The sequence below is a fragment of the Ambystoma mexicanum genome, chromosome 2p, assembly GCF_040938575.1.
Source record: "Ambystoma mexicanum isolate Mex_15411 chromosome 2p, UKY_AmexF1_1, whole genome shotgun sequence".
Lineage (NCBI taxonomy): Eukaryota > Metazoa > Chordata > Amphibia > Caudata > Ambystomatidae > Ambystoma > Ambystoma mexicanum.
Genome location: NC_090923.1, coordinates 1,350,046,619 through 1,350,074,320, shown reverse-complemented (window position 1 = coordinate 1,350,074,320; position 27,702 = coordinate 1,350,046,619). Strand labels below are relative to the sequence as shown.

Here is a 27,702-nt window from a genome sequence, read left to right as displayed (position 1 = left end):
CTTTATTTCTTATCAGCATGAGGTTGGTATAAATGCTTCTGGGAAGTAGGGGTTTATCGAAAACTGAACAAGATGTTTCTGTCTCGGAACTAGCTCAGCAAAGGTTTGAGGTAAACCATGCGGTTGTTGGATTATCTTTCTGATAGGGATAGTGGTCTCTCTATGAATATCCACTCAGGCTACTATCCAAGGTTTAAAGTGCTCAGCATGCTGTGTTGCCTTAATTATGTTCACAGGGCTATAGTACCCAGCTCGCTTGTCTGCTGCATTCAGTCACATGGATTTATTGCCCAGCTCACTTTTTTGTAATCCACTCGGGGTTCCTGGATCACTAATTTCTGTTTCCAGGGATATGGTGCCCAGCTCGCCCTTCATGGACATAGTGCCCAGCTCACTATTCCAGAATATACTGCTGAGCCCACTGTTCAAGGCTATAGAGCCTTCCTCATTGTTCAGGGATATGGTGTCCAGATCACTGTTCAGCACTCAGGGGTCATTAAACGGTTCCAGGCTGTCCAACCTGTTAGGCTCCTCACCTGTTTTAGGGCCAAAACCGTCGTCGGGCTTCTAAGCTTTCTCCTGGCTCTCAGCTTCTCCCACTTTCATAGGCCCGTACCTTCTATCAGGCCTTTCATTTTTCTCCAGCCCTTCAGCTTTTCTGGAGCCTCGTCACAGCGCTTGCTGTCCTGGTGTCCTCCTTGCTCCTAGTTAACTGCCTCTCATACTGAACCTTGCACAATAACTTGCTCTGCCTTTTATAAACCTATTCTCCTATGACCTCCTCTGTCAGGGCCCATGATTGGGTAGCGTGATGTTGGCATTCCTCAATTGCCTCGTTGCTGAATTGGGGGTATTCGTTCTAATTTTTTACAGTGCCATTTCCACAAGGGTACCCCCATGACAGTCCTGGACTTTCTTGTCTGATTCAGGTGGTTAAATGATAGCAACCCAATTGCTCTTGCTGGTATTTGAATCCTCTTCCTTTGAGCTTCCATTGGTCTGTGGCTGGTGTGTAGAAAAGTATTGGCCACATGGTCTTCTGATCATGCCACACTGATCACAGGAGACAGTTATTCCACACCATTTCACTAATAAATTTGAAATACATTTCGCTGCTGACACACGTCCAATTTGACCTGAGGTTGTGGAGCACATCTGCAGCTCTTTCAGGTTCAGAGACTGTGGTCCTTGGAGGAAATGAGGTGGCGCTTCAATGTTTTGGGTGTGATGGATCTGGTCAGTTCGTCCCTTCTCCCCAGAAGGGAGCCAGCCCCTGTGAGGGTAGGGAGGGGAGCCTCCCTGGGGGTCTGGGCAATTGGGACCTCACTGGGAGTGACTCCGCTCTCGGGGAGAAGGACTCCCAGTACAATAAGGACCTCTGTCATGCCTGCGCCATGGGCGCATCCATTTACGCTCAATTTGGACTATATGTTTATCATTTATTTACAACAGACTTTTGGATCCATCTATATTTACTTTGGGAACTTTATTTCCCATTTGCAAGACTTTGGTGTTTTATTATTATTTCCAACAAACTACACATACCATAATGCACCTGGCTACAAGCATCGATTCCTGGCTGTTCCTATTGGTTATCAAAAAGGAACTACACCCCCCAGAAGCCCTAGGGACTTGCCCTGCTTCCACCAGCCCAGGAACAGAAAGGGAGGTGGCCGATTGCCTGCAGGTGTGCTTCGCCAGGTGCAACCAATTAGCCTGCCTCTGTGCTGGGCTAGGCAGTATAAAGGCGGCTGCCTGCAGTGGCTCAGCCTCTTGCATCTGAGAGTCCTTCCTCCACCTTTTGCTTCTTCCTACGGATCTTGTTTGCTGCTTACCTTCTCTCCTGCTTGGACCCTGCCTTGTTGCTTGCTCCACCCTGCTGCCTCCAGCCAGAGCCTGCCAGGCTCCCTGCCTCACAGCCCTGCTCCTCTGGGCTCTCCACACTGCAGCTGATCACGCTCTGCTGCCTTCCAGTCTCCGCCCTTGCCCTGCCGGGCTCTGCACATTGCAGCGGATCACGCTCTGCTGCCTTCCAGCCTTCGCCCTTGCCCTGCCGGGCTCTCCACATTGCAGCTGATCACGCTCTGCTGCCTTCCAGTCTCCGCCCTTGCCCTGCCGGGCTCTGCACATTGCAGCGGATCACGCTCTGCTGCCTTCCAGCCTTCGCCCTTGCCCTGCCGGGCTCTCCACATTGCAGCCGATCACGCTCTGCTGCCTTCCAGTCTCCGCCCTTGCCCTGCCGGGCTCTCCACATTGCAGCCGATCACGCTCTGCTGCCTTCCAGCCTCCGCCCTTGCCCTGCCGGGCTCTCCACATTGCAGCCGATCACGCTCTGCTGCCTTCCAGCCTCCGCCCTTGCCCTGCCGGGCTCTCCACATTGCAGCCGATCACGCTCTGCTACCTCCCAGCCTCCGCCCTTGCCCTGCGGACCCTCTACATTGCAGCTGATCACGCTCTGCTGCTTTCCTGCCTCAGCCCTTGTCCTCTGGGCTCCCTGCCCTGCAGCCTGCCTCACTCCGGCTGCCTTAGCCCTTGTCCTCTGGGGCTCCCTGCTCTGCAGCCTACCTCTCTGGCTGCCTTAGCCCTTGTCCTCTGGGCCTTCCTACTTTGCAGCTTATCACGCTCCGCTGCCTACTACCTACCTTTTCCGCTGGGTTCTCGCCCTAGCAGCCCTCTACAGTCCTCTGCTACCTTCTACGTTCAGCGGCCCTGTCCCTCAGGGTTCACTCCTTACTGCCCGGCCCTTTTTGGGATCCTTGCCGTGCAGTCTGCTTTACTCCGCTGCCCTAAGCCCTTTTCCTCTGGGTTTTCTACCTTCCAGTCCCACTCCTGTGGGCTTACTCATTGCTTTCCTGCTCCTCTGAGCTCTCAACCTTGTTCCTTACTGTTCTCTGCTATCCTATCCTGTTACACGACTTTCCCTTCATTTCCTTCTGCTAGTTTGCTATCACCTCCTTTCCTGGATTTGTCTGTAGTATCTTCTCTTGTACTGTTTGTAGACCCTTTTGTACAGAGCTTGTCTGTTGGTTCCCATCAGTCAACCTCTGCCCCTTCCCTTGTCTCGTTTCTACATTACAGACACCCATAGCTGCTGTTCCAAGTCATGAGCAAACAGCGTGGGCCTCTGTTATAGCAAACTGTGCAGAAGGCTAGAGTATTTCCAAGGTTCGTGGAATACTCTTTTCCTATATCTGCATACACCCCAAGAGGGTATTCATTCTGTATCTTTTCCCTTGCTACTCTTGCCTACTCTTCGTTCTCTTTCCTTTCCGCTGTGTGTGTTCTTATCTGTCCACTTTATTTGGCACAACCACCCAAACCCTTTCTGGGTGTCCTGTGCCACTCTTAATAGAGTGCCATCCCTGACAACCTCTCAGTCAGGAATACATTGTCTGCCTACATGGAGCTTGTAAAAACTGTTTTACTCCTGTTTTGACTACACCAACCACTGACATTCCTCCCAACACTTTGGCTTCAGGCAATGTTGAATTTCATCTGAGCGCCAGTCACAGAAGGACGACACACCCTCTTTGTTCATGGTGACGTACATAAACCCAGGAGGAACTGCGAATGGGGTGGAAACTCTTATGCAGGGAGAAGAGTAATTGCTACGCAGAGACAGGCCTCTGGAGAGGAGATATCCTGGCGGGGCAGAGCCATGCTAGATGGTGTTGTGGAGGGCGAGCTAGATCCTAGCTGGATGTCTGAAGGTTGGCATAAGGTTGGACAGAGAATCCAAGGTCGGGGGAGGAGGCAGAGACTGGGAAGCACCCATTTCTTCTGGTGGCATGACAATAGAGAATCTTTGATAGGTCTGGGGCCTGGTAACTGCTGCTGAGACCAGATTACCGGGGAGAGCCTGGATCCACAAGCTCTACAATAGAAAGACGCTAGCTGCAGTGATAAGCAGCACCAGAGAGACAACCACTGAGAGGTATGGACATTTTGAATCAAGGCGAGGAAAGCCAACAAAGTTACGGGATCCTGAGAAACCTGAGCAGGCAAGTGGCCCCTATGAGTCAGAACAATATATGTACAAACTCTTTGAATCAAGGCTAGGAAAGCCGACAAGGTTACGGGAACCATGAGACACCTGAGTGGGCAAGAACCCTATGTGACCTATGTTGATTGGGAGAACGCAGGTCTGCCATGGGAATTCAGGGAGTGCAAGAGCCACAAAATTGTTATAAAGAGAACTGTGTTTAAAAGGGAATCTGGAGAGGAAAAGGGAACCATACAGAAGATACTTTCTTCTGACCGACAAAGTCTTCAGAAAAGTTGAGAACTCTTTTATCATATTAACGAACTTGAATATAGCGACAAGCCATCCAAGTGATTGGCCCACGCAGAAGCATAAGATATAGGCCATTGCTTCAGTCTCTCTTTTAGTTAAGTTTTCAAGAGTGGTAGAGCCAGATTAGTTGGATAGAATTTTGGACCATGGGCTGTTTTCTTTTGACGATCACCAAAGGTTTTAGTTTCCAGGTAGGGACTTCCCTCATTGAGATAGAACAAGCAAGGAGTTTTCATTTACTTTTAATAAACACCCTTCAAACATGTCCGTCACTGGTCCGAGACCTTCTTCTGGTTTGCCACATGGGGCTGTGGGTGATACGCTGGCCCTCAGGGCTTTTCTCTCAGTATTCTCTGGAAAGGCTATTATGATCCAGAAGGACAACACAACAATGATGTACTAATCCACAAGCAGGGAGGAATGGAGTCCCTAAAATTGTCTCAGGAGGTGCATGCCCTGTGGCTTTGGTCCTGCATGCTTCAGGTTCAGTTGTTGGTGATTCTTCTGGCAGGGAAGAAGAATGTCATTACAGACCTCCTCAGCAGAGAGCCAAAAGAGTGCCTTGAGTGGGAGGTAGATGCTCTGCTGCTGAAGGAAATCTTTGGTATGTAGAGGGGCCTAGGGGGCATCTGTTCATCATTGAAGAAAACATAAAAGGATGAAACTTTGCCTCCAGGTGGCATCATACAGAGTCTGGGGGATGCGTTTTCTGATCTTGAGAGTGGACAAACAGCTAAGGAACAGCTGCAGATGCTGATAGCCTCAAAGAGGGTCAGACAGCCTTGGTACTTAGAGCTGTTACATCTGTCCCAGGATCCCCAGATAACCTTGCATCATCATCGTACAGTGCTTCATCAAGACCAGACATTGCTTACTCTGGCAGTGTGGCTCCTGAGGGCCTAGAATTTGGTCAACTAGCCTTTGGGCATAACATATGGAGATTCTCATATAGGCAAGGTCTGTATCTACCAGCGACACCTATGCAAAGGATTGGAAAAGGTTATGCTTCTAATACCTTTAGTCAGACCCACAATAATTCTGTGTCAGATTCACAGATTCTACCCTATTTACTGAACTTGTCTCGGTCTGGCTTGTAGCATTCTTTGATAAAGTTTCATCTGTCCACTATCACAAAGAATCGAAAAAGGCTCTGGCCTGAATCATTGTTCACAGTTCTGTGGTTAAGGAGTTTCTGAGGGGTTTGATTTGCAAGTTCTCACATATGCACCTGCCAGCTGCAGCATGGGGTCTGAACACGGTGCTGTCTAAGCTGATGATATTCTGGTATGAGCAGATACATTCCTTGGATCTGATGTATCTACTGTGGAAGGTGGCTTTCATTCTGACCATTAGGTCAGTGTGAAGGTTGTCAGAGTTACCGGTGTGTTGAGAACAAATCCAGGCTTCATCTGAAAGGTTGTGTTAGGTTTTCACATGAGCAAGTGTTTCTAATGTATGGTGTCCTCCCATGGATTCCCCATCTTAGACATGTCCATAACATGACGTTGATGATAGTATAAATAGCACGCATTGCACTTGTTGCCTTAGTTCTGTATTTCCGCATGCACAGCACACTCCTGGAACGGTTTGCCTCACCTCAGTGATTCGAACGTCGTAATTCTTTTTCAAACTTTCAAGATGTCTACGCCCGAAAACAGGCTTTAAGAGATGTGCGGACTGTGACTCAAAGATGTCGATCACTGATCCGGACAGGATTTGCCTCTGATGCCTCAGCAAATAACACAAAGTCATTGAATGTGGCTTCTGCTAATCCGTGAACAGTAAAGCCTTAAAAGAGAGTAGGTTGAAATTCACCCTAGGTCAGTTGTTTTCAAAGTTTCCATCTTCTACTCCTGTGAAGAGAACATTTTCATGGTCATTATGGCGCAAATGGAGATGCAGTAAGACCCCTCAGTTGCACACACAACATGGCGCCCAACACCTCCTCACTGCTTAATCTCACACAAGTCTAGTTGTTCTCAAAATGGCCAGTGGGAAATTTGCTCAGAAGCGGCTCATTCGAAAAAGCCTCCTTAATGGAACAACAAGATACGTTGCTTCAACCTGGATCCCAACGCTACTGGAAGTATTCTGTTTCCTAGCTATCCTTGTATTTCTCTATTCCTTCCATTTCGCCCTTCCCATTTTGATAGCTGTCTTGTCTCCTTTCATCCTGTTCCTTCGTAGTTTGCCGTGGGACATCTGGACATTCGCCCAGTTCTACTTGCGCAACACATTCACCAATCTACAAGAACGCTTTGTCTTTCCTCGCGCAACACATTCCCCACCCTTCAGGAGAGCCGTAACTATTCCTGTGTCTATATTGTTTTCCTTCATTGCGTTCTAACACAACTTCCATTTTTGCATTTTTATTTTTGTGTCCGCTTTGTCTCGCGTTCTTAAGCGACTTCATTGTTGTTTTCAGTGCTTTTAATTTTGACATTCTTGACTCCCACCTGTCAGATTCTGTTAGTCCTTTTTTGCTTAAAGTTTGCTCCAATGAATTTGTTTTGTGATCTTCCCTGCTGATTATTTTACTGCAACTTTCCTCCTCTTGCCCTTTTTCAGATCTATCATCGTTCCGTTTAACCCCCCTACCAATAGTTCTGACCTTGTTTTACCTGCAAAATCCATTCTTGTTATTTTTAATTCTAGTATCTGTTTTACAGCCTTTTCTGATACTCCAAGGCTGCAGTCCAATGCTGATCACCTATTCAAGGAACAATACCTAAACATCTATTGGGTTTTCTAACCCAGGAGGGTTTACCCCGGACTTTGGTTTCACCTATCAGAGACCGGTGGGCAGTCTGAACTCTCAATAAAGGGCCAAGAAATGCTCTAAATATGGCAAGCGGTCGAGATCCAGGAGCGACTCCCGTCACTCTTCCTTCTTCATCGTCACGTAAGAAGTTGAAGAAACAATACCATTGTTCCTCATCTTCCGTCTCCTTGCCCGACAAGTGTCGGGTATGTTTTTTCTCGATAAAACCACCTCAGCGGCCGAATGGAAAATGTTCTGTCCAAAAAGGATGGATGTATTTTTGATGGCAAGCCCTCCTGGTCCCTCCAAAGAGCCGAAGAAGCCTAGTGATCCCACTGTGTCTTCCAAGACCCGCAGAGAATCTAGTAAGGCTTTGACCCATGTGCCTAAAAGCCTGAGTCAGTAAACCTCACGGATAAAGTAGCGTTGATAGCTTTGATCACGCAGACATTGAAGCCAAAGGCTCCTGTGACTTCCTTGTTGAAGGAGTCAAACTCGAAAGGCCCATCAATGTCGACCACGGATCCAACTTCGAGTTTAAAGCTTCAGTCAAAGATGGATTTCTTCAAAACCTTTGGATCCATTTTTTAGGAAGACGAGGAGGAAGCATTTCCTTCGGGTATGAGCATTTTGGAACTCATAATGTTCTAAAAGAGTTGATCTCCAATCTTGCCTAAAGGAAGCCGGTGGTCTAGATACCTCCCCTGAGGTTGATTTCGACATGCCAGATGTGAATGCTCACCCAAATTCGGCCTATAGAACGGTCATGAACAGGGAGATCAAATATTTGGGTTGGGGCGTCCTGCAAAGGACATTACTCAGGATGACCTTCCAGACATCCAGGATAGAGGACCTCCGAAAGAGCCTGTGTTGCCCTTTCATTCAGCTTTAAAAAAACATTGTCGAAAACTGGCCGAAACCTGACACCACTCTGGCTGTGAACAAAGAGTTGGTGAGGAAATACCTTCGTCTGTGGACCCTACCTCCACTTCAAAAGCTGTGGCTTATGCGACCATCCCCATCGATAGGGACGATCAAAAGTATGACACCCTGGCAAAAAGGGCATTTTCTGCTGGAGGCATGGCTGTAAAAGCCATTAATGCATCTTGTGCTCTGGTGAAATACACCTTTACATTGTGGAATGTTTTTTCCCAAGCTGCAGAAAACATCCCTGAAGGTGAGATGAGAGAGAAATTCAATAATCTCATCAAAGATGTTATGTTATGTTAAGTTGACTTTTACCATGCACCCTTACCATTTGCATGGTCTCCAGGCGTTCAGGTGGTTCTGTAAGAAAGTGGGTTGTGTAGGTTAGTGAGGAAAAAGAGAGTAGGCTAGAGGATGTGCTTTTCTGTTGGTGCTTGTAGAACTAGGAGGACCTATCTTGGCCTGGAAGAATTCAGCTCCTTGTCGTGATTTGTGGGGGATGCAGAGGGCTTTGAAGTTAATGCGCTTATTTATTGGGAGCCAGTGTAGACATCTCAGGGCTGGTGTGATGTTATCTCTTCTGTTTAGTCTCAGGAGTATCCTTGCTGCAGTGTTTTGGATGCATTGGAGTTTTTTAGTGAGCCATTCTGGCATTCCAAGTTAGAGGCTGTTTGCATAGTTGATTCTTGATAATACTAGGGAGATGCTTGCAAGAGTTCTGTGTGAGAAGGAGAGTATCCCTTTAAGTAGTCTCAGGAGGTAGAACCATTTCTTTGTTCTAACGTTGGCTTGTGGTTGCAGTGAGAGTCCGTTGTCCATGAGTATTCCCAGATTTTTTATCACAACCCATGCTTCCGGTTGGGTTCCCATGGCAGGCATGCTTCCGGTTGAGTTCACATGGCAGGCGGCCAGTCCAGTTGTGTGTCTGTTTCGTTGTCCTCTGGGGTGAGATAATTATTTGTGTTTTGGTCTGGCTTAGCTTGAGGTTGTTGGTTGTCATCCAGCTTTAAATGTCAGTGAGTCAGTTGTTTAGGGTGTTGTTTGGGTCTTGGGCTGATAGTAAGGAGGCCACTTCCCTGTTGCTTCAGTCAGGCCTAGATGTGTCGGACTGCATCGGGCCGGTGTATGGGCTTTAGTGCGGTGATCAGAAGATTTGCGTGGTTAAGCAAATCTAGATTTGCCTCTGATGTCCAATCAAGACTTCTGGATTTGCCCTTTGATGGGTCCAACCTGTTTGGTTCAAAGGCGGTTGTCAGTCTAAAGAAGCTACAAGATTCAAAGCTGCAGCAAAATCCTTAGGGGCAGCTATTCGTCAACCACAACAACACCACCTTTGCAGGTTTGGAGTAGTGGTTCTTTCATTATTATGCCTCTTTTGGCCAAAGAGGAAGAGGTCAAGCTACCTAGAGAGGACAAAGATTTGCATGTGCCTCCAGAGGCTTAGGGGGCTTGGGGGGACTGCTCAGGCAGTAACTTCCTCATTGCCCTCCGTCACATCCCCAAAACCTCTCTGAGCACGTTGCTTACAGGACCCCGGTGGGAGGCAAGTTGACCCAACATCTGTAAGAATGGCATTGCATTACTTTGGATGTATGGGCCCTACAGACCGTAGCCCAAGGGTATTGTCTCCCTTTTCTGCAAAGGCTCACAGATTGTCCCCCCGAGAGGGAAATAATTTTGGGAACCAGATCCACTCCTTCTACAGGAGATTGTTTCCCTGTTTGAGAAAGTTGCTGTGAAAAGGGTACCTGTAGCGGAACAATACCAGGATTGTTACTCCACAAATGTTCTGGTCCCCAAGAAAGACTGAGGACTGCGACCCATCTTGGACCTCAGACGGTTGAAGAAGTTCCTTAGGAAGGACAGATTCGAGATCGGTCACTCTTTTGCAGATCCTACAGGCCCTTCAGCTTCAGTATTGGATGGTGTCACTTGATCTTCAGGATGCTTACTTTCATGTGGCTATACACCCCAACCACAGAAAGCACCTGAGGTTCTCCACTGGCAGTTCTCACTATCAGTTTTGAGTACTGCCTTTTGGGCTCACCTCTGCCCCAAGGGTCTTCACCAAGTTGATGGCAGTGGTGGCAGTGAATCTAAGGATGGGAGGGATTCACATCTAACCCTACCTTGATGATTGGCTGATCAGAGCGTGTTCTCCAGACAGGCTCTGGAACATCTCAACATCACTTGCCACTCTCTCCACAAACTGGGCTTCTCCCTCAACTTCAAGAAGGCCCAGGTGACACCTTCCCAAAAGCTTCAGTTCATTGGAGTGGTCCTGGATTCTTCCTCCGGGAAGGCTTCTCCTCCCGAGTTGAAGGCTCAACATATATTGCCGATGTGATTTCAGAATGCCCACCATCTAGCACCATTAGACTTTGAGGGTAATGGGCCTCGTGGCATCCTGCATTTTCCTGATGCCAGAAGCCTGCCTAAGGATAAGGTCCCTCCAGTGGTTCCTCAGATCCCAATGGTCACAATTCTCAGGCAGGATGACGGACATTCTTCAGGTCCAGAGCAAGGTTACACAGGATCTCCTGTGGTGGACCTGCGAGGAGAATATGATGATAGGGGAACCTTTTTGGCAACCCTGGCCGGAGATAACTAGTCACAGATTCTTCCCACATGGGATGGAGAGCTCACATGAGCGATCTCATGATCAGCTGACTTTGGGTACCATCAGAATCAAGACTACACATAAACCTGTTAGAGTTTAGGGCGATCATACTGGTGCTACAGGCCTTTTTACCTTCTATACAGGGGATGAATGTCCTGATAATGGTGGACAACACTGTGGCCATGCATTAACTCAACAAAAGAGGAGGTGCAAGGTCACTTACCACTGTGCATGGAGGCAATGCAGCTCTGGTTTTGTGCACTACAAAACAGGATCCCTCTGTCGACTGTTCACCTAGCCGGAGAAGAGAACATAACAGCGGATGCTCTGAGCAGACAGAATTTCCTCAGAGAGGAGCTCTGGGGAAAACGTTCATGGTGGACTGGGGAATTTCCACTTGTGTATGCGTTCCTTCCAGTCCCTGTCATTCCTCATGTCATCAGGCAGTTGAGGATGTTCGGAAACTCCATGATCCTGATTGCTCTGGATTGAGCCAATAGGACGAGGTGCCAGGACCTTCTCTACATGTCCATATGCCCTCCTTTCCGTCTTCCCCAGAGAGTGGACCTCTCGCAAGATGGAGGCCGTTTTCTTCACCCAGAAATCCGAACTCTGAACCTTCATGCCTGGTTTCTCAGAGGTTAAGAGGTGAGATATAAAGATTGGTAAGATTCTGGAAGACGTGATTGAGGTGTTGCTTTCGGCTAGAAGACCAGCAGCTAAAGACCCTATATCGCTGCAGGTGGAACAGGTTTTGCAGCTAGTGTACAGCTTAAGATATTGATCCTTTCACTTGCATTACAGCTGCAGTGCATTTTTAAACGCACACGAGTACAAGGCTCTTAGTTTAAGATGCCAATTGTTATTCAATTCCTCAAAGGATTGACAAATACTTTCCCATTGGTCCCTTTTCTTGTTCTGTCGTGGGATTTGAATCTGGTACTATGGGAGCTCATATAAACCTCTCTATTCTTGTCCTCCCAGGTTATTAACCATGAAACCCATCTTTTTGGCAGCCATTAGTTCTGTTCGCAGACTGAGTGAGCTACAAACCTTGTCATGCAAACCACCATTTACTATATTCTCCAAGGAGAAGGTAGTTATACGTGTTTGTCCCTCCTTCCTTCCCAGGTGGTGTCCAAATTCCATGTGACGCAGAAAATAACTATAACAGCTACAGCTTTTTATCCACCTCCTCCTCACCTCCTCACCCTTCTAAGGATGAAGAGAGGTTACACAGCCTTGAACCAAAAGGGGCTCGTAGTTTATACAATTCTAGGATGGCTAATGTCAGGCAAGATGACCAACTCTTTATTGGTTACACTGGCCATAGGCAAAGCCGTCACCAAACAAACTTTATCGCAATGGATCATCCTATGCATTGCGGAGTGCAACTCCATTGCGGGAAAAGATGTCCCAGAAAACTTAAGAGCCCATTCTACCAGAGGAGTGGCAACTACTTCGGCTCTCGAAAGAGATGTTCCAGTGCAGGAAATTTGCAATGCTGCAACTTATTCCACACTTTCTGAAAGCATTACTGCTTGGACACTCTGTTGGGCCAGGGCGCTCAATTTGGAACAGTGGTTCTGCACAGTATCAATCAATAATCAGAACATTATACAAAAATCCACTTCTCCCACCTCTGTCAACAAAACTGCTGTGGGAGTCTATCTAAAATGAGGATCCGTGGGAGGACACAATACATTAGAAGAACAAAAATGACTTACCCATAGTAATGTACTTTCTACTGTATGTTCCTCCCACAGATTCCTCATCGTTCTCCTAACCTAAGCCTCTGACTGTGGGTGAATTCTTTAATATACTTCTATGAACGTACAAATCAGACAAAAGAACTCAGGAGTCGTATTGGAAATTGACAGAGCAAGACTACGTTTATTGCCTGGTATCAACTATTATAAACAGATAGCATTTTATCAACCCACCGCCCAAACTAATAACCCAACCCGCCTCTAGTTTGCCTTCCCTTATATCGCCTCACGGTCTTGTCCCTTTATATTTGTTGTACATGCGTTTAGGTAACCCTGCTCCCCTTTAACATCAATAGAACACAATCATAGTCCCTCTTCAGTTTCAGTCTATCCTCCTGGGACCGCCTGATTCTTCACTTGAGGGTCAGTCGCTCTAATCTGATGATATCCAGTGTCGTCGTCCTCAGGGGAGGGGTGTGGGTCCGATGCCCCCGGAAGTACATCTGGTCGAGAATAGTACCCCATTGTCCAAGCAGGTGTTGGCCAGTTTAATACAAGATGGAGGTACAGGTGGCCTTCTCCTAGGGCAACCGAGAGCTTCCAAGAGTGGTTGCCCATTCCTGCTTTTCGTTTGTGCAGGTGAACCACCGATTTATACCACAGGTCTGGCGATATACGTTATCTGTGTTGGTAACTGTATTACCACCACTTTGACGAGGATTTCCTTGCCTATCAAAATTAAAGGAAAACACGCTAACTAGAGAAATATATGGCAATTCACCACAATATATGGCAATTCACAACAATATCAACAATGATATTCACATTCTTTCTTGGTAACCTGGGTGAACTCCCCTTCCCCAGCTTTCAAGGTAAATTCAGTTCCAATGTTCAACAAAAAGAAAAAAGTAAATCCGGGTTTGTAATAAAGTCTCAATTCAGTTCTTGGTTCCTTCAGTGTGTCAAAAGAAAGTTCTATTAACCAAAGTTCGCACAGCAGAAAAGTGTCTCTGCTTGCTTGAATAATGACTTTCCACTTCATCAAATAGCATCAGTATTATTCCTGACAAGATGCTTTGCCACAAATTATGAATGTCAAAGAAGAAACGCAGTTCTTTGTTACGATCAAATTGACACAAGTCCTGATAAGGGCAATGAAACATAACTCCTGGATAACACTTATTAAGTATTTCTTGGTAGCATTTGAAATCACAGTTTATCTTTGTCAGGATGACTTCACAGCACTTCTACTACCACCTGAACAACTGTCAGCTCAGATTAAATTCTGCAAGACTTCACCATGTGGGTCTACTCGTCTGCCCCATAGTATTCCACATTCAACTGTGCCCTCAAAATTTCAAATCCACTGACAACCAAACTAATACCACAGCTTCAACAGTCTGCTTCTTTGTGACTTTGAACAACTTTTTATACAAGACGAGATTCACTTTCATGCACTTCAACACCTTCAAGTAAGCAAGGCGCTCTTCTTTGGAACATTCACTTTTCAGAAGGGAAGCCTCTTTGCCACTATTGTCTGTCTGCCACAACGATAACCACAAAGTACCCTTAGGATGTAATCCTCTCTTTCTCCTATTGGCTTTGGCAATATAAATTGTATCAGCTTTAAGAGACCAATCTCAAGCAGCCAGCTTCCGTTTCCCCAATCTTGCCTTTGCCTCTTTGCGTCCTGCCAACCAGAGTAGTTTGTTTATAAACCTTGGTGTCAGTCTCTTTTGGCTTTAGGCAATGCGTGCACACTCCTGGCTTGGGCAATGCTGGTATCCCGTTTGGCTTGTGACAATGCTTGTGCCACACCATTGCTTTGGGAAAGGCTTGTTTCACTCCTGGCTGAAGCAACACTTGTTTCACTCTTGGCTTGGGGAATGCTTGCTCTGTATACTCTGTAACGCTAATGTTCAATCACTTAACTGTAGTGTTAAATTGGTTTCAACTGTGTAATAATTGATTCAGAGATCACTCTTCATCTCAGAATAATGTTTAGGCCCATGCCACCATTCCTTCATCTGTTTTCAGCAAGTTGAATATTGAATTAAAAGGGTTCACTGCGTTTTTCTCTTACACGACTGGAAGGAATACTGTTAGCTTGCATGCAAGTGCTACTTTTCAGACTTCCTATTGTCTGACAATCGACAATCCGTTTCACTTGCTTTTACTTATACAGGAGTGATTTGATTTTGGGTACAGTTGCCTGCCATTGTCGTGCAAGGGATAAGAACACTTGGTAACACTCACTGGCTTTTGTAGTCTTCTCTTTGCGTGCTGCAGGACTTCTACAACTTTTGGCTTCTTTTTGGACCCACACCCTTCCTCGTTGAAGGTATCTTCGGTCCGGCCACACAATTAACCTGAGAACCTCAGCTTCACAACACCTTCTAGCCACGGTCTCTGGCACGCTTCCTGCTGCGCAATCTCTGCAATTAGGTTCACATGGAGAAAATCACTCTTCCTTTATGCCTTCTGCTGTGCAACCTCTGCACTTCAGAGTTTGGGGAAACAGGATTCTCTCAAGACAGGCATTTGAAATCTGCTTGATCAAAGGCCTTGCATCCCTTCGGTACTCCCACTTTTGCCTGGATTGCCAACATTGTGCTTTCGTCCTTCTGCTATTACTGCTGCTGCACATACTCCAGCCACAGCTCCATCTAATGGCCTGCACCTGAGAGGGTCTTTTAAGCCTGTCTCTCTCCCTCAGGTGCGGGGGATTAGGCCTTATAGGATGACTACTACTGTAACATTGCTCTTCAGCCCTCTTCCTCATCCCAGTACTTTTGGGATTATGGAACTTGTAGTTCCTAGCAACAAAATGTGTTTTTCTTACTTATTCTGCTTGACAGAAAGCCATTAGAAGTGTGGGATTGGAGATTCAAAGATGGCCGCCAATGGGAGAGCACCGTGAACGACACTTTCCTGACCTCCAACATTATTTGAAAGCTCTTGGTGTCACACCCTCCCCAGGTGCGAAAGCTGCTACCCCCCAAAGTGGTGGCCTAAAAGGATCCCGACGTTTGTGAAAGAAAACACAGTGGTTCGCTCCCCGTTGGGAGACGACGCAAACAGAACGGGGGAAGTGCGGAAGAAAGGCCTGAGGAAGCAATCGAATCAGCTCCGAAAGCTAAGCCGGTGAGGGACGAAGGCCCAGAGGTGGAGGAGCGGAAGAAATCATCCCCACGAAGAGGTGGGTGGAACAGAACCCCCGATGTGAGAAGAACTGGGGGTGCTCAGACTCAGGAGCCCCGCAGGAGAAGTGGACATCGCACCACCAGGGAGGAGGCAAGACGACCAAGCAAAAGCTCCAGAGGAGCAAAGGACAATGCAAAGGTGAGAGGAGGAGACAGCACTGACTGAAGTGCGTGGATCAGGACTAGGAGGCACAGCGGAGCCGGAGCAGTGAGTAGGAGCCCCGGGGGATCAAGGCAGAGGTGATAGGTGTGTCCCTGCTCCCCCACTGTCCCCCAGGGCCCTAATGACATAAACCTGGGGCTATAACCCAGGGACAGGAGCGGATTACACCGTGGGGATTACTTGGACAAATAATTAACACGCCCCCCCAGACCCTGGGCAGCCTGGAATGGCAGGCCCGGGGCACATAGAAAATAGCGGGACACCAAGCACAGAGAAGGGAGAGGCGCTTAAGGGTGTGGATACCCTCAACCTGGGGGACCCCGCTTAATAAGAACAAAAAGGAGGAGCATGGAAGAGGGTAAGTAAGCCATAAGGGAAAATACCTCTCCAGCCTAGAAACAAAAGAGCCCTCTATAGTGAAGGAAAGCCCAGAACCCAGAGTGGGGTGAAATAGACTAAGCAAATGTCCCTGGGGACTGCAGAACACATGAGGCATATCAGAAGTTCGCAAGACCCCCCTACGGACAGAATAAACAAAGGGAAGCGTTAGTAGCCCCTCTCTAAGAGGACACAAGGGAAGATGTTGAAAAATACAGGTAAAGAAGTGCAAGCTGCAATCAAAGGCACAAAAAAAAACAGGACGGCACCATCCAAAAACTATGGAGGAAGGACACAGAGACTCAGTCCAAAGTGGAGGGAAGCCCGGAGATACAGGAAAGCATGGGGCCACAAGGTGGAGAGGCGTTAGACCAGGCAGTAACACAAGAGATTCTTAGGAGGTACTTCCAAGACTTTGCAGACAAAATCACAGGAATGGTCCAGGTGCAGTTAGATAAGATCAGAGAAGACTGGGCGACAGCTCTTCACGAGGTAAAAGGAGACGTCAACAAACTGGAGGAAAGAGTAGACACGAATGAGACAGCGCTGCAGGACCTGGCGGAAAACACCATGAAAATGGACAAACTTGTGGAAAAGCTGGAGACTGCTACCCACAACCCGGAGCTGCAGACTGAGGATCTTGAAAATAGGTTGAGGAGATCGAATGTAAGGATAAAAGGCCTGACTGAGGATGGGCAAGACATAGACTCAAGACGGCAATCCAGCTAATATTTGTAGACCTAACAGAATTGGAAGGGGACGCCAAACTGAAACTGGACAGAGTCCATAGGGTGGGCCCTCTGAGGAAGATTCTGGGAGCCAGACCTAGAGACATCCTGGCGTAAATCCACAACTATGGCCAGAAGGGAGAGATCCTGCTGGCAGCTAGAAAAGTGAAACAGCTATAATATAATGGCTCAGAAATACAACTTTTTCAGTACTTGTCCCAAATAACACTGCTTAAGAGGAGGAGAATGGGCCCCGTAGTGAGGTACCTCCGCAAGAAGCACATTAGATACCGATGGACTTTCCCATTTGTCCTAGTATTCAAATGGGAGAGCAGACAGCACTGTATCTCAACCTGCAACGAAGGAGTGGGCATACTCGGAATAGAGGAGAAAGAAGCAGGACCCAGCAAACCCAGAGTGAAAGGCCTAGAAACCAGGAAAATTTGGGAATGGACTACGGTGAAGCGAATGAGCATCAGGGCCCGAAGGTCCCTACATCCACATAACAAGAAAGAAGAGGGTTCCAGAGAATATCTAGAGAAATTATCCCGTGGATGGCAAATGTGTTAGAAAGGTAATTTTCAGAGGGTTGGGGGAGGCGGGAATTGGGATCAAGAAATGGGCTTTGGAGAGCCTGAAGTTAATAGGGCTGGGGCGGGAATTGAGCTCAATCCCCAAAATGGCAATTTGGAAGGGGCTAGAGGCCGATTGAGTGAACCCAGAGGGGGGTAGGGGGAGGGAGGCTGTCTAGGGGATGGAGGCTGTCTAGGGGATGGGAAAGAGGGGGAGGAAGGGGGAGTCCCAACCGAGACACAAAGGGGTAGACATACATTTTCAGGAACAACCCGGGAGATGGCTAGGTCCAGCACTACAACCATTATGTCATTGAACATCAACGGGCTCAACTCCCCTCTGAAAAGGAAAAAACAGGAAAGACTCCTGCAGTGGGATAAACGAGACCTCCTGACAATACAGGAAACACACCAGCAAATGACTGATGAGCACAAGCTTAGACTTAGGGATACAATCAAATATTTCAATCAATCGAAGGGAAGATAAAAGGCAGGGTGGTGATAGCCATAAGAACCACCCTCAATCTCACAGTAACAGAATGGGAAAAAGATCCCAGTGACAAATATTTGGGAGCAGGATTACAGGCAAGGGGATATTTATACACTATAGTCACTATCTACGTGCCTAACTCGGGGCAAGATAAATTCATCCAGCAGAAACTAGGCAAATTAGAAAAATGTGCCAAAGGACTAATTATTCTAACAGGAGACTTTAATATGGCCTGGGATCCAAAAGCAGATAAGTGCACAGGCAGACTGTGCACCCAGGGTAAACACTCGAGAGAATTGTGTGAAGAAATAGACAAGCTAGCACTGGTTGAAGTTTGGAGGGAAAAGAGGGGAGATACGAAGGGCTATCCATTCTTCTTCCACGTACATAGGTCTTCCCCGAAGATAGATTATACATGGATCATCCCAGAGCATGCTGGGTATGGTAGCAGAAATTGAAGTAGAGGCAATAGCTCTATCAGACCACAAGCCCATTACATTGACAGTGAAGAGAAAGGTCAGTTCAACCGGGCTGTGGAAGTGGAAATACCCATCATATATATTCAAAGACGGAGTACTGATGGAGTAAATAAGGAACGGTATTGAGGAATTCTTCTGAGATAATACGATGGGAGACACAAATCAAAACTTGAGGTGGGATACATTCAAAGCCACTATCAGAGGAAAGATCATTGCAGTGAAAGCCTGTAGAGATAAGGAGACTGTTGGGAAGGGAATTGAAGGGTAAACTAAAACAAGTCATGTCAAATTTGGGGGACGGAGCCAGTGGTGAAACCCGAAGAGAATACAGGGCCATAAAGGGACAACTGGAAATATTGCAAACGAGGGAAGCAGAATTGGCATTGCTACATCTTAGACATAAATACTATTTAAAGGCAAACAAGGGGGACAGATTGCTAGCCAGGTTATTAAGGAAGGAGGAAAAAGCTAGAACCATAACAAGAATCAAATTAAATAAAGGAGGGGAGAGCACAGAACTATCTGAGATAACCCAAGAATTCACAGAGTTTTCCTCTCAGTTCTATAAATCTGACAACCCTTAGAACAGACTCAAGAAGAATACCTGGAAAATTACCATCCCCCAAAATTAGCAGAGCAGGAAACGATGGATCTGGACCAGGACATTACGGCTGAGGAGGTTTGCAGGGAAATTAAGTCAATGCCCAATAACAAAGCCCCAGGGCCCGATAGATTTTCATCCGATTTCTATAAAACATTCAGGGAACAGCTAACCCCACACCTGGTCCAGGTATTTAATAATTTTGGGGGAGGGGGAAAATTACCCGAACAATGGAAGAAGCCAAGGTGGTCCTGTTTCCAAAACCAGGTAAAGACCTGGCATTTTGTAAAGGTATCCCTACAAAATATCCCCCCCAAAAATATTGCCGCACATATGGCTGTTTGTCTCGCCGTAGGCAATATTTTTGGGAGGGATAATTTGTGGGAGCGGAGGTGACCTCCGCACATTTTAAAATAATGCAGAGGTTGCAGGGGTGACCCCCGCAGGGTCCATGGGTCAATATTGCCGCAAAAATATGGCGATATTTTTGTATCACAATATTTTTGCAGGGATATTAACACATGGAACCGTTGTAAATCCTAAAGGTCAATCGCGCTAATTAATTTAGATGCAAAAATCTACACAAAAATTCTGGCAATGAGGATAGACTACCAACTTCCGACACTCATTGGCAGGAACCAATCAGGGTTTATACGGGGCAGACAGACAGGGGACAATACCAGAAGGATAGCACCTTTAGTAGAAAAGCCAAATATAAAGAACGTACCGGCACTCCCGTTAGCACTAGACGCTGAGAAAGCGTACGACTGAGTGGAATGGCAATTCATGTTCGCCACTATGGAGAAAATGGGATATGGGGCCAAAACAATTTTAATGATAAAGGCAAACTACTCCAATCCCAGCCTCCGCTTGATGATAAATGGACAGCTGTCAGGACCAAGCAAGGTAACAAGAGGAGCAAAATAAGGGTGCCCTCTCTCCCCATTGCTGTATGCGATTCATTTAGAACCACTGTTGGCCATAATTCGTGATACTGCAGACATAGTAGGCATCCCATTTGGTGGGCAACCCCAGAAAGTAACTGCTTTCGCAGACGATATGTTGCTAACCCTCACAGACCCAGAAAGGTCCATTAGGGCCTTGGAAAGGGAACTGGCTAAGTTCAGGTTGGTAGCAGGGTTAAAAATGAACACCCATAAATCGGAGGCCGTGAATTTAACAATACCGAAAGGAGAAGAACAGGAGCTTAAAGGTCTATTCCACTACAGTTGGGCAAGCAAGGCAATAAAATACTTGAGGGTCCGCATCACTAAACATACTGACTCATTATATGAAACAAATTATCCCCCCCTACTGGCTAACATTAGACAATTGCTACAAGAATGGGGCCCACGGAGGATATCATGGATAGGAAGGATTAATGTAATCAAGATGGTCATCCTCCCTAAAATCTTATATTATTTCATGACGTTACCAACTAAAGTTCACAAGTCATTCTTCAGCGCAGTCCAAAGGCACATAGGGAAATGTATCTGGAATAATAAAAAGCCCTGGGTGGCAAGAAGTGTGGGATTGTAGGGAAAGTTAAACAGGGGGTTCCCAGTCTACCTGACCTGTTTCCCCCCTCATGTGATTCTCCCGCAGAACACCACACCCAGGGTCAGGATCAGGAAGCGTCTGCCCTTCCCTGGCCTCATGAGAAGGGTCCCAGGTCAGGTTTATGGTGGGAATCATTGCTTCAGCACCTTCAACTTCCCAACACACCATGTCCCCAACCAACACTATCTGTCCTTAGGTTAATTTACTTTAAGTATTGCAACAGTGGGAGCTGTAGAGGCCATAACTCCCAATTTGAACCTAGACTAAACCACGGATCGGGAGTCAGTCCTCAGTCCTGGGGCAGAAATAAGATTTCAAGAGGCATTGTTGGGTAGCTTTATTTCCCATACTTCATGGTGTGTCACGTATTCCCAGGTGCACCATGCCCATCGTCGAGGCGTGATTATGCTGGCCAGTGCCCATAGTCCCTGTATTGGTCCATGCGCGATGAATGAGCATTCTTTGTCCTCGCAATACCGGGTGCTGCATTTCCAGACGTTCCTGCATTGCCACATGCGCTCTGGTATTCCAGAATCGTCCTTGAACAGTCTGGGCGAACTGTTATGTTGCACATCTTCACAAATCGATATCAATTGGGCGTTCAGATAATCTTTCGCCTCTTCCCATGCCATGACCCATTCCAGATTCCGTCCAGCTTGTAGCATGATATCAATCAGTTTTCAGAGAGTTCCCTGAGTAAGCTACTTAAGGTCCCCATGACATGGAGCTCACTAATTCGTGCCTCGCTGCCTGTAAGCCCTGCCCCAGATACAGCCTGGTCACCTTCTCTAGTTGATCTAATCGACCCTCTAAATTTGAACCCTTTTATATCCCTAGGTTACAAGTGCAGTATAAGTCCCACTCCACATTTTGTCCAATATTTCCCTTTTCTGACGTTCTTCCAACATCTCCTCTTGTTGCTGCGCTAATCGGATACTGCACCCCCTTTCCCCCCCTCTCCACCCGAGTACAATTCCGATAATGGGTTATCACCTGAAAGGCAGACAAAGGAACAGTAAACAAACCGTTGCTATAGTTGCATTCAACACCATGTGTCTATAACCCATTCTGTCTGGGTTTGACACTGCATTGTACCATAATCTTTGATTATATACTTGAGTGTATTTTATAAAATCTTCTATGTCTACTTCCACTGATGTCTTTAGCATTCGAACACACCTTCACAGATCTGGTACTGTTAGACCCATCCACTATGGTTAATAAATAACATGCCAACCATACTTGCCATGCCTTCTCTTTCCCTTTTATAGCACTGAGAACTTCCATCTCAGAATATCCTGGAACCACCACCCGGTGCATTGCCAAGGGAAAGTTTACCACATCTGGAACAATGCTTGCATTACGTCCAAGTTCTCTCTGTGTTGTAATGACCATGGTCCCAGTCCACTGCTTATACCAATATATGATTTTAGAAATCATTTTATTTCTCCTCCTAGTGAAAAGAACAGAGTGAAACTAATATATAAAATCAGAAACTTGATGTTGAGGGTACAATATTGTTAGTTTTTCAGTCACTGTAGTAGGTATATTAGTAACAGTACTTGTTTCTCTATTTCTAAGGTTGTGGTTTCCTTGTGGGTTTTTCTATTTGTGAATTCAAAACTTTCAAATAGTCTTCATCACTCATCCAATTAGGTGGAGCCTCACGGGGAGATGGTACTACCCCAACTGGACACTCGCTGGAAGTAGTATAAATCCCAACCAAAGATCTACTCCACATTCCCATGATCCATTTAGATCGCATGTTCCTCCTTGACACTGCACTATCCATTGTTTCTTATACCACGGCAACGCCTTGACATCTGCCAATGTCACAATAGTCAAGTTTTTCATTGCTAATATGCTCTGTACAATAGATTCAGGTTCTCCTAAAATTATGTTAACATAACCCAATACACAAAAACAAATCTGCAAGAAAATAACAGCTACACTGAGGGTGCTACTGCCCGTTTGCATGTTGGCTGTCCCTGCACCTTCGCAGCTGAGTTAGATGTCATAACAATCAGGTAGGACCCCTTTCACCTTGGGGCGAGAGCAGTCTTTCTCTTGCGGACCTTTATCAGGACACTGTCGCCAGGTTGTAAGGAATTACCTGGAGAGTCTGGTTCCCTTGGCAGAGCAGCTTGAACCTGTTTGTGAATGAGACTGACAGAGGACATTAGTGTCTTAACATATTCCAACAATCGTTCATCTGATAATTGCAAATTATCTGTTACACTTTTCACAGATCTTCTTTATCCTTACTGGTTAAGCTATGTGTATGCATCATACTTCATTGTCATGGGTTGCCCACAAACACCATGAGAATAACTGGTATTAAATCAATTCTCATATATATCCTCCGACCATTACTCCTCTATCTCGGTTTCTCATGTTGAACTGATGACACATCCGGACGTGGGAATGGTAATTGCTGAGGGACATCGACTTGATTCCGCACAGCGCCCTCCCGTGTTGTAAAACTTTCTGAGACTGCAAAGCAGGATATGGCTATATCTAAGATTAGGAATCCATGGGAGGACATCCAGTAGAAAGAACATTAACAGGGGTAAGTAATTTGTTCATCTCATAGCCTGTGTTCTTCCAGATCCCAGCAGTGCAGCAGAAAGAGTCCTGCCTACTTTGAATGCAAAGAGGGGATTGACGTTTTTTTGGACAGGGCAAAGACCTATAGGAAATATGAATGGTTGTGGTTTTCTATTGGAACAAGGATAAAGTACATGCTATCTCGAAGCGGGCCATTACCCATTTCATTGTAGACTGCATTCAGTTTTGTTACAAGAAAGCCAACAGACCATTGCTAGGAAGGATGATGGCACACTCCATGAAAGGCAAAGCTGCGACTTGGACTTGGTTTGCCAACACGCCCTTCTGGGTGATTTGCATGGCTACAATTTGGAAGGGTCTGCTTGGACTCAACAGCATGTGAGGATACACAGGACAGGCAGGCAGTACTGAGGAGCCTATTTAGATTACATGCTTCTTTCCCTCCAAACCAGGTGTGGGAACATTGTTATCATTCTAGCTTTGTTGTGTTTAAATTGTTGAACATGAAGTTAATGCTACCATTAGTGCTTGATATTCTGTAGTCTAAAGTATGTGAATCTCTAAAAGAGCCAGTACTGAAGATTAATTAGTTACTCAGCTGTAAGTGTAGATCTCCAGTATTGGTGTCTTTTATAGATTCACATACAGTCGCCCTTTTCCCTTAGGAGGCTAACTTTGATGTGTATGTGGTTGTTTTTGTGTTTCAAGAATCTGAAAGTGAGCCTGTATGTTTTAAAATGTGGGCTGGCCGCACTGGGATGTGTGCATGAGGCCTTAAAGGAGCAGTATTGTGTTAATGTAGGCTGTCTGAGTTACAGTAGGAGGCAAAAAATGTTTGGGTTTCAAGGTGGCCACCAGGGTGGAAATACCATAAATGTGGGTGCTCTGCTCCCCCGGGGCCAAACTACAAAGCAGTTCAGATAAGCGCATCCATATCAGTGCGTCAGCTATAAGTGAAGTTACCGGCAGATGTGACGCTGATTTCGCTGTCCAGCGTTGTCGGCTCTCTGCGATGGCCGAGAGAGAGTGGAGCTCTGCAGCCTGCTGCAGCCCTCATCGTCGGTCTCAGGAGAGCGGCTGAGGTGGCAGAAGAGGCATCAGGGCGGAGCGGGACGGTTCCCTTGGACACCGGCTGCTGAGGAGGCTTGGGGGCCAGTGATTGACTTCAATTTCCTGACGGGAGGAAGCACCCGGGACCCACAGGGGAGTGCGGCGATGGCCCGCCATAGCTGAAGAGCTGGTCATGGGTGCCCTACAGGGAGAAGAATCAGGGGCAGACGGCCAGGGAAAGAGGCCTGCCCGCCCCTCATGGAGATCGGGGAAGCAGCGCGTGGTGCTGGGCAGGCCCATATGGAGCACGGTTCCAAGTCCACAGAGCACCCCTGCAGGCAGCGCGTGTGAGAGGCAGCACATTACAAGCCATGACCATGGAGGGTGTTATAGGGGCATCCAGCAGGCCCCCTGGGTGCTGTGTCTAATCAGCGCCTTAGAGGGTTGCCGGGGGACACCCAGTCTTTAGTGAGGGTAGGGTGGGCTATACCCATGACCATGCGGACCCTTGCCACGTTGCCGGCTTGAGGGTCCCATGGCATCATGGCCTGCAGGCCTGTGCTCACACGGTGTGGGCCTGAAGGCCTAATTGAGAGACGGACGAGTCATTCCTCTTTGGGAGTCTGCAGTCGTTCTGGTGCACGTGTCTGCAGGGGCTCCTTTTGTTAGCTTTCATGGCCCATGTTAAAAGGGCAATACACATGGGAGGGACACATTCCCTTAAAGGGGCAACACACTTGAGAGGGTCACACACACCACACTTGGTGCAGCCAACAGGCCCTGCAAAGGCTGAGGCCAGAATACCCCTGCAGGACAAAACTCCCAGAGGTGTGGGGGGGGGGGCACCTTTGCGCCTCATCGGTGGTGGCTGGTGGGGAAGGAATGTCCCGAAGCTGGGTGACAGGAGGTGGAGGAGCCCATAGGGGGAGGGTTATATGGCCTGGAGGGAGCCCCAGAATGCTTTCGCTTTAGTGGAGGATGAGTGCTGGCTGGGACACAAAGGCATTCAGTAGATTGTAACCTGTAGCCCAAGAGGAAAGGGCAACCAGGGGCACAGTGAACAGGCAAGGAGGCACTTCCCTGGTGAGGGGTCCTCACTTCAACACCAGGCCGTAACATAATGGACAGCTCCTTCTGTACCTGAAGATCAGAGGGGTCAAAAGAGGTGAGGGCTTTCAGGCGTATCCCCCCGGGTGACAGTAGGAGCTTGAAGCAAAGGAGAACATCCTATAAACCGAGGTGGTCACAATTGGCAGTCTGGCCCATAAGCAGTCTCCACAAATCTTCAATGCACAGAAAAAAGGCCCAGAAGGGACAAAACCAGCGACAAAACAACAGGAGGGACCCTTACAAAGGTGATTGGGGTGAGAAGGCAGAGGAGACACCAGTTCCGCCCCTGGGGTGTCTCTGGAGGACCTGGCCTGCACCCCAGACATGGCGATGGGCAGGGAAGAAATTCTGCAATGCTTCATGCAAACACAAATTGCGGATTTGAAGGCTGACTTGAAGCAAACCAGTCACGAAATGAACTGTGAAATAGAGAGCCTGGGTGCACACACGAATGCCACGGAAATCGCAATACAGGAATTGGCAGATGACGCTAGGAGAAATGATGAACTGCTCGAAAACCTCTCACGGCTAGCACAAAATTTGAAAATCCAATGAAAAGATTTGGAGAGCAGTTCCCAGAAATCTAATATTTGACACAAGAACCTTCCAGAGAGTATCGAGGACAAGGACTTAAAAGAGACGGTGCAGGATGTCTTCAGGGAAATCCTGTGAGAGGGGCCGGAAGCATCACTACCAATCGATCGAATGCATAGAGTGGTTCACAAGAACCAGGCGCCATAGCGAGAGATTTGCTAGCAGCGATGTCCAGTTACTCTCCGAAGGAAATAATCCTCTATGCTGCCAGACAGGTCCATGCCGCCAGAGTGAACAGTGTGGAAATCCTCCTCTTTCAGGATACTGCCCCATCAACGTTGATCAAAAGACAGGTGATGGGTCCCATTACCAGGGCCCTCATACAAAATAAAATAAAATACAAGCAGACTTTTTCCATTTGGGCTTTTGTTCACCTGGGAGGGAAAGCAGCATTGAGTAATGACATGTGAGAAGGGGATGGCGGTACTAAAACATGACAAGGAGGTCTTGAGCGGGGCAGCATCTGGAAGCGGATGAGACCGCCAGTGAGGAAGCCCTGGCAATGGTCAAAGATATCCAGAAAAGACGAGGGGCCCTCGCCCCAACAGGACTCCAGAAGTCAGACATAGATATGCCTACACTGCAGAGGGCATGGAGCACCAACATAGGTGTGGGAGGCTGAAGACATTCGCTGTACATCATAGTGGTAAATCCGTGGCTTCCAGGAAGGACATAGAATGCAAGGAACAACTAAGAATTTTGGACATTTTGGACATTTTGGGCTTGAGAGTTGGACGCATCTATAGAAGCAATTGGCCCATGGGTGGAAAGGAACCGGGGTCACTTAGATCAGGGTAGTGAGTAGGGGTATCCCTACACAACATCTCTGGAAATGCAGGACGAATCCGGGAAGATGTTTCCCGCTGGCTCAATAGGAACTTCGGTTCGCACCAGAGGGGGAGGGTCAGGGGCAGGAGTTCATTTAGGGAGGAGACCGAGGGGGGGGGCAAACACATGGGGGAGTTTGGGAAAAGGATTATTATTATTACATTCTTAAAGCGCATCACGCCCATAGGCCTCAGTGTGCTAACAGACGAATAAACAGATAACAGAAAAAAGCAGTGTCAAAATAAGGATGACCTGGGAGAATCGGGCACAAAGACTGCAGGATGGAATTTTTCCTAATCCTTAAAATTAAACAAGGGTTTTTATCACTTTTTTAAAGGCTGATAAAGTTGGAATGTCTCTGATGTCGCTGGTAAGTGAGTGCCATAAGACAAGAGCCCGGACATCAAAGCATGTGCCACCAAACGTCAGCTCAATCTGAGGCACAATTAGATTCCTTTTCCCATTGGAGCGTAATGAGTGCAAGGCAGGGGCTCTTTGAACGCATTGAGCTAAGTAAACGGTTGTCAGATTTGAAAGACATTTGTATGTAAGAGACACAAATCTTATGGGATATCCGGTGACAGACTGGAAGCCAGTGCAAGGATTTCCTTGCCTGTGTCGTGTGTTCTGTCCTTGCCAGTCCACATACAGCACTAATGGCTCCGTTATGGGCGGTTTGTAGAGTTTTGGTAATACTTTTTGTTGTACCCACCAATAGACTATTACAATAGTTTACCAGAGCTGTAGCCAACATGGAGATATCGGGGGGAGACAGGTAGGGTTTAATCTGCCGAATACGTTTAATATGCCTAATACGTTTAATGGTAAATGCACAAGAAGATTTACCATGGAGAGGGTGCTGCTTCATAGTCAAGCCGGAGTCTAAATAGTGATTCCCAAAGTCTTAACACAAGGGCTGACCTAAATATTGCAGTCACTGATCTTAAATTGCTTACACTCAGGTCCTAATGTATTCAAGGGTTGGCTAGAGCCCACCAGCATAAGTTCAGTTTTTCCACCATTAAGAGCTAGAGAGTTTAATGCCATTTATGTTGAATCAATGAATA

The 27,702-nt window shown here is 47.1% G+C and overlaps 1 protein-coding gene across 2 annotated transcripts in view; it reads left to right on the top strand.

Annotated features, from left to right (window-relative positions):
- The window catches only part of DRC3 (dynein regulatory complex subunit 3), a 742,340-nt gene that overhangs the window by 567,571 nt on the left and 147,067 nt on the right, over positions 1-27,702 (top strand). The gene's annotated exons all lie outside the window — the stretch shown is intronic.